Genomic DNA, 19,221 nt, shown 5'->3' with positions numbered 1-19,221 from the left:
AAATAGAAATAGAATTTGTTTTATTCATAAACACACAAACAGTAATAGACAGACATAAAAGAGAACATAGTGAGAGTAAAGTGTCACGAAATGGCCTCATCTCAGCATGTTGCTGGCGACTTCCAGCGCTGATCTTCCGATGAGACCATCGAGTGCGAAATAGTCACGGAAGGTAACAGAAAAAAGGAAAGAAACATAAAATAAACATGACGAACATACCTACAACTATGGTACTTAAGTTCGCCTAAGTAAAATCCCACCAAAAACATTTTCATGTAAAGTGTTGCCAAGACGAAACCATAAGGCTCGCACTGTCAAAAAATTATTAGAATCTCAAGAATGTCAACCAAGATCCAAGCTTTTAGCTATAGAAGCCCTAATTTCACTCTACACGTTCGTCAAAATATGTGGCTTGGCCGTTTCGCTACCGTCACATGAGCGTAAGGTGAAAAAATTATTCACTATTTTTTACTTTTTTGTTATAGGTTCCTACAATAGTTCATTGTAGGAAATTGAATTTACAGTAAAAAGAGCTGCGTAAAAATATATTAAAATAAAAATTCTAAACTGTCCAAACTTTGTCACCCTTCCTAAACTTCGCCTAATATTATTTTTTAATTATGAAAATTATAAACTTATTCCTAAATGTTGAATTACTGATAAAAGTTATAGTGCAATGATTTAAGGCTAAGTTATACACTAAAGGCCAATTTAGGGTACGTATTTTTGTTAACCGTTATTTTCAAAGAACTGAAACATTCATATTATGGAAGGTAGAGGCAAGGAACAGAATCTCCTTAGGCAGAACTGTTGCAGAAGTGTCCAGCTGTCAGCTATAAATAATAGTTCCAAATCTCTCCAGAGTAGCGCTAGAGTGCGCTGTTTATGATTAGATTTTTTTCTCAAGTATTCTAGGTATTGTAGCGCCACCTATTTATGGTTTTTTGTCGGACACTTTTTGGTATATGGAGATTCTGTTCCTTGCCTCTACCTTCCATAATTCATACATAACGGGGTTTCCATATGACTGACAGTTTTTGTTTGAAGAAACGTCACTTTTGACACTGACATATCTAATCCATATCGTATCTTTAGCAAATTTTTAACGAATCTTAAAATTCGAATCGGGCCGTGACTATACAGGGTGACAGGAAATTTATTTTAGTTATCATCTTTTTGACCTTGATTTGACCAAATATTCAATAATTATTAATAAAGGCATCTCATGGCACTCAAGATTGAACCCATGAGTCATCGGCCCGACTCACTATGAGCACTGACCTGCCGCTCTAAAAAATGAGCCGTGTGATGAAGCATTTAAGCACAAATTGAGAGACCTTTTGTTAAATCAACCAGCAAAATGTGTAAGTGATTTTATTTGTCTTAAAAATATTTAATTCTGTCTTAAAAATGCCTTTTTAGTGATACTTTCATCTTCATTTGATATTGTATTGGTGACCTTCTATTGTTTACATTGACATCTATTTTCAAATTAACTTGTTTTATATTACGATCGACGATCCTTATTGAGAGAGACAATTTTTTTATTACGATCATGATATTGTTTTGACGATCATGATGAGGAGAGAAACATAATGTTAACATGATGCAAATTTATAATGTAATTTTTATCATGAAATAAACAAATCTAAAATCGAAATCTAAACCAACTAAGTTCACCAGTGGCAATGGCCACTAGTAATGTGGTAGTTAATGACACTCCATTTCATTTCATTATATAGGAACCATTTTTTTTAAATATTACTTTTTTTTTTCGTATATGACTGCCACAAGAAGGTCGCGGTTTCAAACCCCGGCTCATACCAATGAGGTTTTCCGAACTTATGTACGAAATATCATTTGATATTGACCAGTCGGTTCAGTTAAGAAAAACATCGTGAGGAAGCTGAACTAATCCCAACTAGGTACCCTCTGGGTTGGAAGGTCAGATGGCAGTCGCTTTCGTAAAAACTAGTGCTTATGCCAATTCTTGGTATTAGATGCCAAGCGGACCCCAGGCCCTAATGAATCGTGGCAAAATCCGGTATAACGCGAGGAAGATGATGAGTTGATGACTGCCACAAACCTATCGTTTAACAAAGTCAAACATATGACAAAACAGCATGAACATTACTAATAAAATTAAATACCACACCGTTTTATTTAAGACAAATTATATAGGGACCGTGCGCGTTGGAGGGTCTGCCATCTTGTGGCCTGAATCGGAACCATAAACCAGTACATGTACACGTCACGTGTTTTCTTGTGCATAGTAGGTTCTGCCATCTTGTGGGCTACATCGGAACGTTAAACATCACATTTACGCCTCGCGCCAAAAATCTGACGGCCCCTGTGCTGCCTCCTACAGTTCATGCACGCTCCCTATAAACTTTTTTAAATTATATCCTAACTGCATATGCTAACAATATTTATAATTTAAAAGCCAATAAAATGCTGCTGCAAACTATCGTCAAATTCAAGTCACAAGAAATATCGGGTGGGGATGTCTCCCCCACTTTTTCTGTGGCATAATCCCCCCACTGCGTGACGTTGATGGATGCAGGCTGCAAGAAGCCCCACCATCTGAAGCGAGCTGAAATATCGAAGTGTTTTTGCGGAAATTCTCACTGCAGCTTTTTGATGTACCTGAACATTTTGCATTTTTGAAGTTTTATTGTAAATACCTATCCCTACCTACCTATAACCTATGATTAACCTATAATATTAGTATAAAAGTTTAGTAGGTATTTCTAGGCTTTCCATAATGATTACTGGGTCACCTACCATATCATATTAGGGTAACGGCGGCTATTAACGCGGGTATCAAAATCGACGTCTAACACCGCGGTGTTTACAAATACTCATTTTGCAAGCAAACAGATCTATTCCCTAAGAAATAAAGCATACACAAAACAAGCTCATTCATTGGTCTATCGTGCCCATTAGTGTGCATTTGTGTGAGTGTAACAAAAAACTCGCGATTCGTCAGTTTGTGCGACGGCGGCGCAAGAACTTATGACTTATGACTTATGACCGGTTGTTCCATACAGACGCGTGACACCACAGGTAAGTGCACTCCAATCTTACTTAGTGTTTTACGTAATAGTTATGGCAAATAAACTAGTGCAATGCCTTTTAAGAGGTTGTGTATTGTTTTCTACACGATTTTGAATTACTTTTAACTTAGTTTTTGACCGGGAAATACGTTTAAAATTGAAAATAAAATACAGCGGTGATAGGCGCCAATTATTTCTGTGGTAAGTAATTCCGTGGTATGCCACGGTAATAAAAAAAGTGGTAGTTTTGTTATTTACTCTTTAGTTTTGGTACAAATTATCAATTTTATAATTTTTTTTATTTATTCCAATCTTGATCTATTCACGCTATTAAAGAGCTATTTCCGTGGTATGGAAAGTATTCAACTAACCCTTAATTTTTGACAAAAACTTCAGCACCGATTTCCTTGTTTCTATGGGAACCCTTAATCTGTCAATTTTTTTTTATTTTGATTTAAAACCTAAAATTTACTTGCCAGTTATGTGATTTTGTCTTTACAAGAAGCTTGTAATATACGTGTTTGATTTGATTTGAAAAACCATCTGTGTTTTATTCTTTTTATGGGTCGGAATTAGGTTTAATTAAACTCCAAATTAAGCCTATTACCGATGGTATGATCAGATTACCCTCGGTAATAGAATGTATAGAAATCTATTACCGACCCAGAGAAATATCGAATGGGTCGGTAATTGGCTCTTAAAGAGTTATCTATTACCGAGTGACTATTTGGTATTGTATTGAAATATCGCATTTAGGGTACCGCAAGTACAGATTTCGTTGATAAAATTTAGACTTCTGTTTTCTGATTCAGTTATTACTCTGACAAGGAAGGGTACCCAACTACCGGACAGTTCCGATTAAATTATTTTTATATAATTTTATTTATACAGTAGTCCAAAATCTCACATGATTTTTTTAGCTATAGGAATCAGCAATAAGAAAAGTACTGTGATTTGTTAATTATAAACGGGTAAATTATAACACATAATATGTGAGAGACTTTATTTAACTTAATTACCTTATCAAAAATATTAGAATTAAAAATTTTCATGTTTTTATATATAGTCGAAATTTTATGAGGTGGACGTTTACCATTTCACTGTGGTAAACTTTCACTCAGGTAGTAAACGTCCAGCTTATAAAATTTTGACTATAATTTACGCTGTGCCTTATGAGAAAATGTTACTTACTTGTTTTTTTTGTGCAGCTAATTGTCAGTAAGACACATTCTTATCAATCTTTATAGCATTTAAAAATTACTTTATTTAATAACAGGCAGGCTTATTTGTCATATACGTCCGTAGTAAAACTTTACTAACAATAATTTTTGTTGTTTTACATGTAAAACATTCATCTTATAACTTGTTATACAGGTACTCGTGGGTATTTGGTAAGTTAACTATTTAATAGTATTTGATTGTGCCAAAGTGTAATTATAATCTCTTCGAATATATCTCTTATTTTTAAACATACTCCTATAGTTTTATTTTTTATTTTTGTGTCATTATTAAACTTAATGACACAAAAATAATATACAGAACCCACGTCGTTATTATTGTTTTAACCCTCGGTATTAGGTTTCGAATTTTGAGTTTGGTTTCTATTAACGAGTGCAGAAAAATCATGCCAATTGTACCCTCGGTAATGAAAGCTCAATTCGCGATAATAGAATCACAGCCTGGCCCTTGCCACGGTAATAGAAGATTTGGTCATTTTGGCTTCAAAAAATATTTTAATACATATAATAACCCAAAATGAATCCAAAAACGTGTGAAACGGAAAGTTCATTAAATGCTCTGATGAAAAAAAAATATTCCTGGCTGTTAGACAGCATTGATACCCTTAATTTTTGGATCTCTTTTGAAAAGTTCCTTAACTACCACGGTAATAGGTGCCTTTACCCTAGTAGATAACATAACATTTCTTCTAAGAAACTGTGCTACAATTGTCGCCTGGCTGACTACCTGAGTTACCACCAAGTTGTTACCAGCGGTTACCTGGGAAAAATAATCCCACCTTCTACCAGTGGTAACTACTGGGAAAAAAATCCCAGTAGTTACCTTCCTTATCACCAAACCAAGTTGGTGATAAGGAAGGTAACTAGTGGGATTTTTTTCCCAGTAGTTACTAATGGTTGAAGGCGGATTTTTTCCCAGGAGTTACCACCAAAATGTTGTTACAGTTCAGTAATGGTAACTACTGGGTTTTTTTTTTCAGTAGTTACTAGTGGTAAAAGGTGACAATTTAGTGGTAGGTAACTAGTGGGAATAACCCACCAAATCTCGTAAACTAGATCTAAAGCTATAACCGAACACTAAATAATTATACGAGCAGGTACATTTAATAAAAATAGCAAACAATTATCTATAACACAAATATTTATTATTCATACTATATTATAATAATTTTTACAGTACATATGGTGCTACTTTATCGAACTAGTGCGAAAATTAGCATATTACGTTACTGTGCCGAACATTTAAAGGGCCATATGTACTGCAAAACGTTGTATGATACATGTGTGAATAGGTAATTCGCAACTCGTGTCGATTTAAAACACTCCCTTTAGTCGTTTTTTCATTTATCGCCACTCGTTTCGAATTTCCTATTTTTCGCACTTCTTGTATCGTAATGTACTATTACAATACATATGGTGCTACTAACGCACTAGTGCGATAATTAGCATATTACGTGATTATGTCGAAAATTTAAAGGTATATGTAGTACTGTAAAATATTGTACAAGTGCGAAAAATAAGAAATTCGCACCGAATGGGATAAAGTAACACGACCGACGGGAGTGTTTTAAATCGACACGAAATTCGAATTGCCTATTCGCGCATGTATCATATGTAATTTTAATATTATCACATGTATCGAATTACCTATGCGCACATGTAAGGTAATGTACTATTAATCTGTAAGTATAAAATGTTTTGTGGGACCTTTCTGACGCTAACAATGATATTAAATCATGTTAAACGCATTTCTTGACAAGTACCTTTTAGTTAGTAAGTACTTCACAAGTTAACACTTCAAACGAAATTATCAATTGTATTCTATTAATTATACCCACGGTTTTTACACTCTTAGGTCTTTACTGTTATAATTACTTATTAATTTTATTGAGGAAAGAATCATCAGTAGGAACGAAGTAGAATTATACTTTGTTTTTAAAGAGACAATTATGTATGTTATTTATAGAGGTAGATCAGCGTTTCATACGTGCCGCAGCTTATGTTTCTGAAAATACTTTATACATCATGTTAACCAATTCGTATATATGCAATAAATTCCGTAAACGGCAAAAAGAAGTTCATAACTAGAGATGGGTAGTGAGTAAATATTTGTGAGTATTTACTCGGTACTTACTCAATATTTATATAACCTTATGGGATAATTAACTACACGGCGGGAAGAAGTTGATAACTGGAGATATTAAATTGAAGAAATTTGAATCTTATGTAATTCTCTTGTCAGTTCAAATTTCTTCAATTTTATATCTCCAGTTATCAACTTCTTCCCGCCGTGTACTTAATTATCCCTTAAGGTTATATAAATATTTTCTGATATCGATAGTTATTAATTAATGATTAGGCCAATAGCCTTTTAATCAAGTTATTCATTTTTCTCTAAAACTTGATATTCATATTACTATGCTTCCGACTATTGGCAAAACTATAGTATTTTTCAAACTCAATGGGTAGAGTGACAGATGTAATCTTCATATAACTTCTAACGCCAAATCTAACAAAATTGTACTGTGATGACATAATACTATTTTTTATCAAATTTTGAAGAATTCCAGTTTAAAATACTTCTAAATGATCTGTTTAATTTCTATGATTTCAATAGTTCGTCATAATGATGATGATGATGATGATGATCAATATTACACAACTACTATAAATAATATTAATATTATTCTAATCTATATGACAAAATATTATTATTTAACAATATTACATTGTGTTTGAACAATCTTAAATCTAGGCGCATACACAAAATAAACATCATAACATCCAATTAAAACTAATTATTAAAACAGTCAAATAAAACATACCGGTATATGTAAAGGTACAACACATTCAAGTCGACAAGGTATTCTGAGCCGGTACTTCGCTTTGTCAGCGCTCAGTGGCTATTGTCAAAGGCTGCATTCGATACTAAGATGCCGACAGAATACCTTAGCTCTGAGGCCGGCAGGTGTAGAGATATATGTTCTATGTTCTATTAATTATTTGTAATTCTATATCGTGCTAATGAAACAATATCATGTGTGTGCTTTTTTGCATGACTTATTTTGTATTGTTGTCATAGTTGTAGAATTTTTTGATGAATTCTATCAACATCATGGTCGATAAAGTGGATTTTACAGAACGGTCTAAAAAAAATTAGAGAGAGATATTATAATTACCGGTCCAACAAATTATGTATTTATTATTTTGAGGTTCAGATTGTGACAGGTTTAAGATACAGGGAGCAAACCAGACCTTGTCTCTTCTGTATCTGAAACGTAGAATGTAGAAGAGAGCGTAGTGGAATCTTAACTTCCTGTTGTGACCGATCAAGTAGTTTTTAAACGAATCAAAATTTTGTGATTGCCTTTTGTAATTGTAACGAGAAAAGACGTTGTGTCTGCGTTCTGCCAGAAAGCAATCAAATATTAGACATATGGCAAATATTTACACAACTGAAGCAAAAATAGTTTGCTTCCATACAAAATCAGGAACTTACCATTTTTGTATAGGAGCTAACATTTTTTCTGCTGCGTTACCTACCATGCAAAATTTAAATTTTATCTGATTAAGTTCTACATGGTTTTTCGTGGTTTTTCTTTAATCGATTTTCTTTGCTAGGGAGTCTAGAGACACGAAATCTGTGTTCTAAAAATCGATTCAATAGATACTGCTGTCAAATAATAAGGTTAAATTGCATCGCGCCAGGTGCGAAAGGTAATAGTCGCCGCTAGTTATTTCATTGTTTTGTGCGGTTTATTGACCTATTCTAATTAAAAATAAATAAGAAATTGAAACAGGTACTAATTTAAACCATTTATCTGTTTCCTTAATCACTTGGCAAGGCCTCGCGCGAAGACGAGTTTAAACGGGCAGTTTTAGCGGACAAAGCTACGAGCATCATTACAGTTTAATGAATTTAGAACAACAAAGTTTTAAGGCTCGCAAGGCACTGTACGTACGTGTATTAGCTCCATTAATCTATTCACTTTAGCAACTAAGCAGACCGCTTTGAACGTGTACGTGAAGGAAAGGCTAAACTGGACGTCCCGTGAGAAATCGTTTTAATACTCAAAATCCGCTTGCAGTTTCAGCGTTTAATGAATTACGTCGGGTGCAGCCTCCGGCGCAAGACGTGCATCGATCAACGTCGGAGCCTCCTCCTAACCTCCCTTTGGCCCCCTTTTGAGCCCCCTTTAGCCCCCTACCGGATAGGCACAGGGAGGCTACGACACGACGTCCTCGCACTGGCCAAATAAAATATTCGCACGGCGTCTGTGTTCGCTTGCTCAGATATGACAGTGGATGGATGCCAGGATACGACGTCAGGGGGAATAAAAAAGTGCATTTTGGCGAGCGACTACGGGCACGAAGAGCTTTTTATGCGGCTCGTTATAATAGCAAGTAGGCAATGTGTGTGGCGCATTAATCAATAAATTTAGTATGCGTGTGCGTGACCACAAAGGTCGATGAAAAACCGGTGGACGTAGCACGTACCTATTTGTAAGCGTGCGCTATAAACGCTATAAGTAATACCTCGTTATTTCTCACCAAGAGCACGTAAAGAGAATTTTAATTGAAGTGAAGATTCGTTACTTTCCTTTAGAAATATCACCTTTCTTTAAATCCAATTTTCTCGTCCTGTTTTATAGGTGGGGTCGAGAGATAAAAAGAGGTAAGTGCAAATTCGCTTGCGTTCCAGCACTAGGCTTTCGTCCCTGGGCGGGGGGCTATACGTGACGCCTGTGAATTATAAGAAAAAGCATTTACGGTCCGCTCCGTAGCGAGCGTAGCTTTTCGTGCCTAGTTCTACGTGGCTATAAAATATTGGATTACATAGTCTAGATAGAATTATTGGCTTCATTCGTACTACTTTCTATTAAATTTCATGTAGTAGTTGTTGCTGTTGCCTGTTTCTAATATTTAAAGCTAACGATTTAGAATTTAGGAATCGCATTTTATCAAGTTCTGTAGTTTATGTTCTGTGGTTTATACCAATCGATCACATAGTTCAGTTCAAATATATTTTAGATCCTCAATGCGTATCTTTCATACATCAGCATAATCCGTTTAACATTTTCAACAATCTCGTAAAAACCTCACAGATTATACCTACGAGAAAAGTGCAGCAAGAAATGTATGCAGCTTACTTGCATCCAAGCTTATCGCATCTATCAACGTCCGAAGGCTTTCACGGAAGGCTTTGTTCACGGTACCCCCCCAGACCGTAGACTACCTCCCCTGGATTTAGCAATATATTAACGTAGATGACATGTACAGACTTTTAAACGAGCATACTGCGTTCAACTATAAATCTACAGAATATTAAATCTACAGAAGTCCATATGTATATGCCTGAACTATTTTTGTCAATATTCATATTCAATATTTTTAATGAAAGTTAAAATTCGTAAGTAAGATACGCCTCAATAGCATATCCACGAATTTCTGATGTGACTAATTGATTCGCGTTACTCACGAAATTAAAACACCCTTCCACGTGTCACCCTCACATTTCGCGTTCGAAAATTATTTGAATGTGAAATAGGATATCTGCCGCTGAACAGCTTTTAAATATGAAGCTGATGTGTTTAACCGACATTCTTGGCTTCATCATAGTCTTAGCGCCGATCGCATATATTATGACCAGTGTAGGTACTGGGTTTTGTGCATCCTAAATATCTAACGCCCAACCTCTGAAAAAAGGGATCAATAAGATTGTTACCCATTTCCTATACCACAAAATCACTTAGATGTAGTTTACAGTTCCATTTTTTGTGCATGTTTTGTATGTTTTCTGTGCAATTGTGTTTTGTTTTTTCTCTCGTGCAATTTTGTTTGGTGGTTGTTGCAATAAAACATATTTGTGAAAAGTAGAAATCGCCCTTCAAGTTTCATCTAGGACGTTAGATCTGTGCCCCGACCGTTACAAACAACTTGGGCTAACGCCACCCAATTTTCTTCGTCGCTCGGTAGTCCCTTTAAAATATTAGTTGAAAACCTTAATGACGCTTCATTAGTGTTTGTTGGTTTGGAAAACTTATGCAGTGCTACTGAAAAGCATTCTATGGACTATTACTCGGGCTTTAATTTACTGAAAATAGTCTTATAGGTAAAACTAATTTTCTTCAAAAATTATGAAACAGAACGATAAGAATCACGTAGCGGTTTTGTTTATAATTTCTTAAGAAAATCAGACCTATAAGGACTGAAGCTTCGATTTCGGCTTCGGTAGGTTTCGGCATGGAAATCATGATTCTGCCATAAAAACTGCTGAAACTATATTTTCAGTAGTATCCTACTGCCGAAGGTTAAGAAAGATTCGGCCGAAGGTCGGTTCAGGTCAAAACAATAGCAAAACCCAACGTTAGGTTTCGGTTTCGGCAGAAAATCCGGTTTCAGTGGGACACTAGATAAAATTCTAATATATTATGTCAACTTATACAGAAACACTTCCATGTACGTAGTAGAGAAAGAAGTATCCTTTTTTTAGAAGACAATAAATGCAAATGCATGCACACAGAAAGAATCAAAAACTGCGCGTCGTCTAAGTGCATCTGCATTGAAGTTGCATCGATCACCATCGCCGTGTCCGTCAATAATGACCGTCTGAGCAATTCCCGACCCTTTCCCAGTCATTTCGGGCAACTAATATAGTAAGATCCAAGTCCTTTTTGCTATTATATGCAAGCAGATATTACAAATGCTCTGAGAAATGAAAAATATATTCGAGAGAGATAAGAGAATTGAGCGTTCTAATCGCGGCAGTAATGCGGCGAACGTCACTCATTTTATTAAGAAAAATGTCAGTGTACTGCGTTCGCGTCAATGCCGTTTATTTATTTAGTCGTATGGCATATTTCAATTCTTGGTCGCTTTACAAATTTACAAATTAATATCTTAATCAAAAAAATATATACATACTAGTTAACTTGAGGCGTGCTCGTTAAGCAATGGAAGTAATAGTCTGATGTATTACATTGAGTTACATGATTGGGGCAAAACCATTGCACCTGGGTCTCAAGATCCATGACAAATATGCACAATCAGAGATCACACTTATACGCGCTAATTGAATCAAAGTAGGCGATGGGAAACAGCTCCTGAAACTGATTGAGTGGCGCTGCGCCGAATTTCCGAACGCGCTTAGGCAGCGGACATTCGCATCAAGGTACAAAACGCAAAAAAAATCTTCAACTCTTCTAAGAACACTGAAAACTACTGAAAACACCTTTTTCCTTTTTATACTAACAATAGAGTAGATAAGGTACAAATATAAACATTTACCTTAATATTAAGTGAGCGCTAACAAACTGTTTACTCCAGTTTGGCGCATTTATTGTACCATGTAACTATGTAATAGGGAGTAAACAGTTCTGCCGCCAGAGTGCAGCACTAGCACCTTTCATAAACCATAGAGTAACTTGTACATACTCTGCCTTAAACTGTTTTTTTGACATGTTTAACAGATAATAAAATATGACATTGATGCATCAAGGCGGTTTGTTTACAAAGACCCTACCGGGAAACGCGAAAATCGAAATTTAGTTATCTGCCTCTTAATCGCTCGAGTATGCAAGAGTCATAGACAGGTTAGATAATAATTTCGATTTTCTTGTTTCGCAGTATAGACAATTAGATTGTGATGGATTGTGGTAGCAGTGATTGTGGTAGTAGCCCTACGCAGAGTTTTGCGTAATATTCCCAATTGTTTTACAAGAATAATAATAATAAGGTATATGCAGAGTGCACCAAAACCGGTTCAAAATTAAGTAATAGCCTATTTCATTAGCACCTTTTTTTTATAAGCGAAAATTCAAAATAATTACCCTATTCAACGGCCACGAAAAACCTCTCCAAACTAATTTTATTAATTTCTGTCAGTCAGGATAAAGAAGTTATGGTCGTGGTGGTCGACGATGTCAATTTCTCTCTTTTTTATACCAGTCTCTCAAGCAAGTAGTATGACAAATCGTTGCAAATTGTCTTTCGTCTACTAAATCAAAGATTTTATTTTCATTGTAACATATTTGCAACTGAACTTTTGCCTCCTATTCATTTGCTTTCATTAAAACTTAATCTAAACAGATCATCTATAAGTTTAATAATTAAACGACCAATGACCACCCATTTATCAAATATCGAATGTAAAACTTCACTCAAACTAATTACCAGAAGATAAATGTGTGAATTATGAGTAAGCAATTACTTTCCCACCTACCCGACCGAATAAAAACGTTAGCTTTTTGCCCCAAGGTGGCAAAAGAATTGAAGCAGAACTATAAATACGATGCACGTATCCATCAACGTCGCAGTCCCGACTACCACACATTGTTTGAAGAAAAAACTTAGTAATAGGTACTAGATACACACATAGAGTTAAGATATTGACAGAGAGAATTTGACTTATGACAAACTGTGACACTGCAATGGCGGACGGTTAAAAGGGTGCGTGTCGGCAAGTGATACCATGTAACACAAAAATCTACCCGATGGTGAAATGATTATTTTTAAATAAAAAAAAAACAGTTTGAAACACCGAACTGCGTTCCAAAACTGGCATTGAGGATGTGGGCATGAAGGCCGCCAAGCTAAAGTGGGACTGGGCAGGGCACATCTGCCGAATGCACCCTGAGCGCTGGACCAAACTAGCCACAGACTGGGATGCTTCCACTGCTCCGAGATCCACCCCACAGGATGGATCTCGGGGCAGTGGAAGACCAAAACGGAGATGGCGGGACGACCTTGATGCATTTTGTAAAGAGTGGCGGGAGTGTGTATTGGATAGGGCCAAATGGCGAGGAAGAGGGGAGGCCTTTGCCCAGCAGTGGGACACTACAACAGGCTGAAAAAAAGCACTGTTTTATGTTCGACAATAAATATGCACCTGATTTTGATTTTGCAGGTCTAGATAATGCGTAATGTTGCTTAATTACTTTGTGCAAACATTATTTAATAGTTAAATGCGGAAAGTAGGAAATTCAGAACGAGGGTGATACATTAAACAATAAAACATGACCAAAAGGAGTGTTTTAAATCGTCACAAGTTGCGAATCACCTATTTGCACGTGTATTATACAGCGTTTTACAGTACATATAGTATTTTAGATTTTTGACATAGGCACGGAAAATGCTTATTCTTTTACTACCGGGACAACTAAAGAGCGAGCCATGTGTTGAAGTTTCCGTAGGTTCGCGGAATGCTGACAATACACAAGCTATCCCTAGAGTAAACATACATAAAAACCACATCAGCACATACATCCTTCTTCTTAGGTGGAAATATGTTAGTTTCTTTTGGTAATCTTACTCCCTCTAAAAGTAGAGAAAGGGGTAATGTCGTAACTTCTTAAGGATTTATAGAAATGACAACCGCTGGACTACATTGTACTTATTATAGTTTAATGCTTGGTCAACCGTTCATCAACCGTTACTTATAAAATAGCAAAATATTTTTGTGGTACTACGTATAAGCGTCTTTAAATATATGCATATCCACGTTTTTTAAAATGCACAAACAATCATTTAGCCATTTCCCTAATTATTTAATAAGAAGGGCATCAATTACCCTAATTTTCGGGAAATTACCCTATTGAACTTACTGGTCATACTCCTGTTTTGCATGAAATATCGTGATTTTACGCACGATAACGTAATAAACTATTAACTTACCTATGAACAGTTATTCCGTCTCTTTTTTTCTTCCGATTGGAATAATTTTTACAACATTTAACCACGCATGCCTGCATATTTTATTTTTTTCTTTCTACAATTCACTCCAATGACGTCTCGATCCGACTGTCGACAGATTGGTGGATGATAGCTGTCAATGTGTGTGTGCCGCGCGTAAGTATAAGGAAATTGGTGGATGATGGAATACTAGTTGTGTTTTAGCAAAACTACGTTCGTAGTATTATTAGTCCAAGGATACACACGCACTTTAGGGACGGTAATTAGGACTAGGCTAGATGGTAAGAATAAGATCAGTATTCATCATAAATCAACTGCTGCTAGGCAAAGGCCTCCTCACGAATTTCATAACGCCAACGAAAGTCATGAGTGGAACCTTGATCAGATCGACATTAAATGTGACTTCTTGTAGCTTTATTGTCCAGGTTGTCGACATAGTTTAGAGAATTGCCAATCTTAAGTGGAAAAGGACAGGTTTTAATAGCGATTTCAGCTGGGACTGGGCTGGGATTTCAGTGGCGACCGCACATCAGAATTCACAATAAATAGTTACCAGAGACAGATAAAACAAATATAAAGGTATTCAACAAAGTAAGTAAGTTGTCATCTATAAACGTCAACGGTTTTGGGGCGACATATGAATAATGGTGCTCGAGATATTTGCATGCACTGACAGTCAGACAGTAATGGTACCGTGTCTACTTGGCTCCAAAATTTGAGTCAAAGTTCGAAATTTAAAATAATTAGAGATTAAACGAACTTACCTGTAAGTGAAGTTCTATCCTAATTATGCTAAGGTTTCGTCCGAAGATATTAGCATAAGAGACACATGTAGTATCGCATAGCGCATGCCATTTCACACTATTTTGAGAATATTAAGGTTTTTTTTTGTAAGGTAGATTGTCTACCAGCTCCCAACTGTTTGTGTGAGGAGCAAAGTAGACACATTTTACAGTAAGTCAATATCATGACTGTGTTAAGCCTACAAAGGTATGAACGGTATGGAAAACAGAAGCCTGATAAAGCAATTAACATCAATGTTGCCCATACTCGAGGGTTTACACACCATTTACCGTTTGACAATAAAGGAGTGGGGAATAATATGCAATCGAGTTATCGTTAGAAACATCAATAATTAATACTCGTCTTATCATAATTGCTTTATCGTGTGTGTGTTTCTAGATTAAAGCCTAAATGGTTTAATAACGATCCTATAAATACTTCATAGTACATTATTGACACGCGAATCGAATCAACTAATAAGACGTTATTTAATATGAACCATAATAAATTAATAGTTTAAAAAACACTAGAATAACACGCTTTTTTCCCATTTAATTCCCTTCGTCATTCATTAAATTAAGCGGTGCGTTTGGGCAATATGCATTTTGCGGCCAAGCTGTTCTTTTTGCTCAGGATATATTTGAGATAACTGGAAAACTTCCAAGTCAATATATAATAGGTTTGTTATAACCTTGAAATCTGATCGTGTTCAAAGTCCATTACGTGACCTTTCTCATAAGTGCAAACACGACTATGATACGATATTCCATCATGGAATGCCAGTGCCTATCTTCCAGCTTCATCATCAGACCTTGAAACCCAATCGTGGTCAAAGTTCATTACAAGACTTTTCTAACAGATCCAAACACAACTATGATACGATGTTCCATCATGAAGTTTCAGTTCATATCTTCCGGCTCCATCATCAGATCAGTTCGACAGTACCATATTATTGTATTGTTATCAGAACTACATACAGCTGCCAATTTTCAAGACCCTACGATCCTTGGAAGATGGTTAAATTTGTTACCTTAGATTCCATTACATAGTTAGTTACAGCCGACCTAATAAAAGTATGTTAAAAAGACAATACACCTCTAGTTGAAAATAAACGCCTGTTTTCTTGTTTAAGTAAGTACTTATCTTTCTTTAATTACTAGTTAAAATATATGTTAATTACTCATATTTCAATGAAAACAACCATCGTAAAAGTTTTAGGTTATACGTCAAATGCTAACAAAATCTCTCATATTTGTTTACATTTTTTGACTTTTCTATTGATCTCCACTTGAGACATCGATAGTTCTGGTTCAGAAATGCAGATGGCGCTTCAAAAAATGGCGTACTCTAATTTTAATAAGAGGATCTATCTGGTCTGATCTGGTAGTGATATTTCTTCAACCAAAAACGTCACAGGTGACACTGGAATTCTTATTATCATTAGAATACGCCTGATAAAAGTCATACGAGAAGCTTCTCTTCCCCTATTTAACCGAAAGTATAGCCATTATTCTATCTATTTTAAGGAACAGTCAGCATATTCAGGCGCAGACTAACAAACAATAGGATGCACTAAGACGGCGGGCGCTGATGCGCTGCGGTGCTCTCGAGGACTCTTCAACACTCCTTCACACCTTCCTGGAAAAACCGATAATGCCAGATACAATCTATTTTTATTGAGGTAGCCTACCTACCCAGCATAAGCTAGGCGTAAATAATTTAACAAAACACGCACAAAAACACTTATATTCCCAAAAGTTAAATCGTGACTTGTTTACCTAGGTATGTCACATACCTAGATGTCACCTAAAACCGCGGCGGTACCTAGTAGTTTTGGGCGTTACCAAAAGTGTGGATATGTGTTTCGCCAAAGTTCGTAACTGTTCTGTATAGTAAAGACACGTTATAAATATATATCTGAGTATCATTCATCGATGCGAAAACATGTTTACCATTATACAGACTTTTGCATTCACGAAAAAAGTACTGGACGTACTTATGCTATGTTAACGGCACCAATCATGGGACATTTAAGAGAAAATTTAGAGTATTTTTGATATTTCACCGACATCTGTAAAATTTCTACCGCTTTATGCTTTAAAAGTTGATTGTCAAATTCGTCCTTTATGTTTTCTATGTATTTAATGATAGCTACTATAATGGTTTCAATATAATTAACCAATTTAAACTATGGTTTTCTGCTCCAGTCATGGGATGTATGGCGCCATTAAATTTCAAACTTACAAATATCAATGAAAAATTTAACTTTAGCAGCTCTTTGGCTCTTGTTTATGGTAAAATGTGGCCATCGATTAAAAACTGATGGTAAATACTTGTTTTACAGAATTTATCTATACCATCCCATTACTGGTGCCTGTCCCATTATAGGGGTGTTTACTATAATGCTGTTAACGCACATTACAAGTTTTTTATTATTAAATACGGGACTTAATCGCGTGATTGAGTTTTAAGTTCCGTTTCTATGATTTAATAATATGTAAAAATCATGAAAGTTTAAATCAGTAAGTTTACTATTTACCTAAATACATTACAATACAAACAGCCGTCCCTCCCTCATCTGGCGCGTTTTTCAAAACCAACAACAACCATTACTTTGTCAAGGTGAGCTGCGAAGCGATCTAAATTGATTACAAATCGTAGTTCCTGTTGATTCTTTTAAAACTCGACCGTTAAAGTGACGTCTAGGTATGTTTATGACGGCCGCACAGTTGTTCGCTGATATGAACACAGCTTGTTGGACTCAAAAGCTAACATTTTTGCTCTTTTCTTTTAGGTTGCAGTGGAAATAAAAGTAGATCTTGGAGCGGGCGATGTTATCGCTCTGATCGATGCTGGCTGTTCTAACGGTCGATGTTTTGAGCTTAGCCTTATTGTTGCAATGAGACTGGAGTACTATTTTTACCCAAATAACGACGAAGGACAGGTTATGTTTGTTGTATAATTATGTATGTAGGTATATTATTTCAGAGACCAACTCGAAAGCTAAGCTTGATGAATTTGGTTTTGTGTAGCAAAAAGTTGAAGTTGGAGTAAAACAGTTTTTTCAATGAATTTTACTTTAATTACCTATTTGTCTCACTATATCCGGCGCATTACAAGTAGTAGGTGTGTTTTATACTTTAACGAGTGGTATTTTTTCTACTTCAGTAAAAAAAAAAACGTCTTATAAAAAAAGTTTCTAATTTCTCAATAATTTCGATTAAATATTCTCTTAATATCCTTTAGTTCGAGATAAATATTTAAGGAACCCTTTAGAAAAACACTAGACACGTCCAGTATCATTGAGGATCCAGGCAGGTTTTACCCCCGCACTACTTTAGAAGAAAAATGCCGTAAGTTCCTACATGTTTCATAGATAATTGTTATCTTTTGTTGTGTGTGTGTTGCAGCACGCGTCGGGGCCGAATCACCGGCCAGTCGCACTAATAATGCAATTTCGTTTTTTCGTCTACAACGCCCAGTAAGTCTGATTCACAGCTTACATTAAGTCTACCACTTATCTCAATTTGGCGGTTGGCGGGCAAAAGAGGGTTGATAAAAACGTTGCACGGCGATTTTCTAGTATTTACAAGGTAGCTGAGTTTTTAAACCGCACGCGACGCGAGCGGCGCCCCCTGCCGGCCCGCTCGCCGTGCCGCTCGCTCGCCGCGCGCCATTTACGTCCAGTTCACGGCCTAACTCGTTTACTTACATATGACATTTTTACTATCATAATACAAATCAGCTTTATGCATCCAAATCTTCAGTCAGTCCGTAGCTGACCGTAATGACTTCTTACAGTTCTTACCAACCACTTAATTCAATGGTAGACCTATACGTGTCTACTCTTTACAAGATACGCCACGCTAAAAATGTATCACTAAATCAGAGAGCCACAAATTTAATAAAGTGTCATTTGGGATCATGTGACTTCTTACCCACATGATGCAAAATAACCATATAGAAAATATGGACATCATCAGTTATCCGAAACATTATTACCACGGGGTCCACCAAAATCCAACGCCCTAATTATATACTTTATTTAACTTCTTCTATGGAGAACAAAGTTGACAAAATAAGTGTCCCTTTTTAATACCACGCGATTAAAATTAAAAATTTAACGAAAGTAACATATTTTCTCTTGTGTGATCTGTGACCTGGCTTGCACCGCTTGCACCCAAGCAAAATAAACTTACTAAAATAGGTACGATTTTAAACCTTAATCGATTGTGTCAAGATTTAGAATTACAGCAGATTTTGCCAGCCTTCTTTCATTCTTTTCGCATACCGAGTGTTCGCCTCAGGTGGAGCAGCCTGAGGCGGTATTCATATTGGATACGGATTAGCACTCCGCTCCGGTGTGCGAGAGAGACATCGCTACAATTGTGTGTTGCGCTGTCCCTCTCACACGCCAAGGCGGAGTACGGATCCGCATCAGTGATAGATAACTG

This window comes from Cydia pomonella, chromosome 8 (genome assembly GCF_033807575.1).
Source record: "Cydia pomonella isolate Wapato2018A chromosome 8, ilCydPomo1, whole genome shotgun sequence".
Taxonomy (NCBI): domain Eukaryota; kingdom Metazoa; phylum Arthropoda; class Insecta; order Lepidoptera; family Tortricidae; genus Cydia; species Cydia pomonella.
This window is presented reverse-complemented; position numbering follows the sequence as displayed.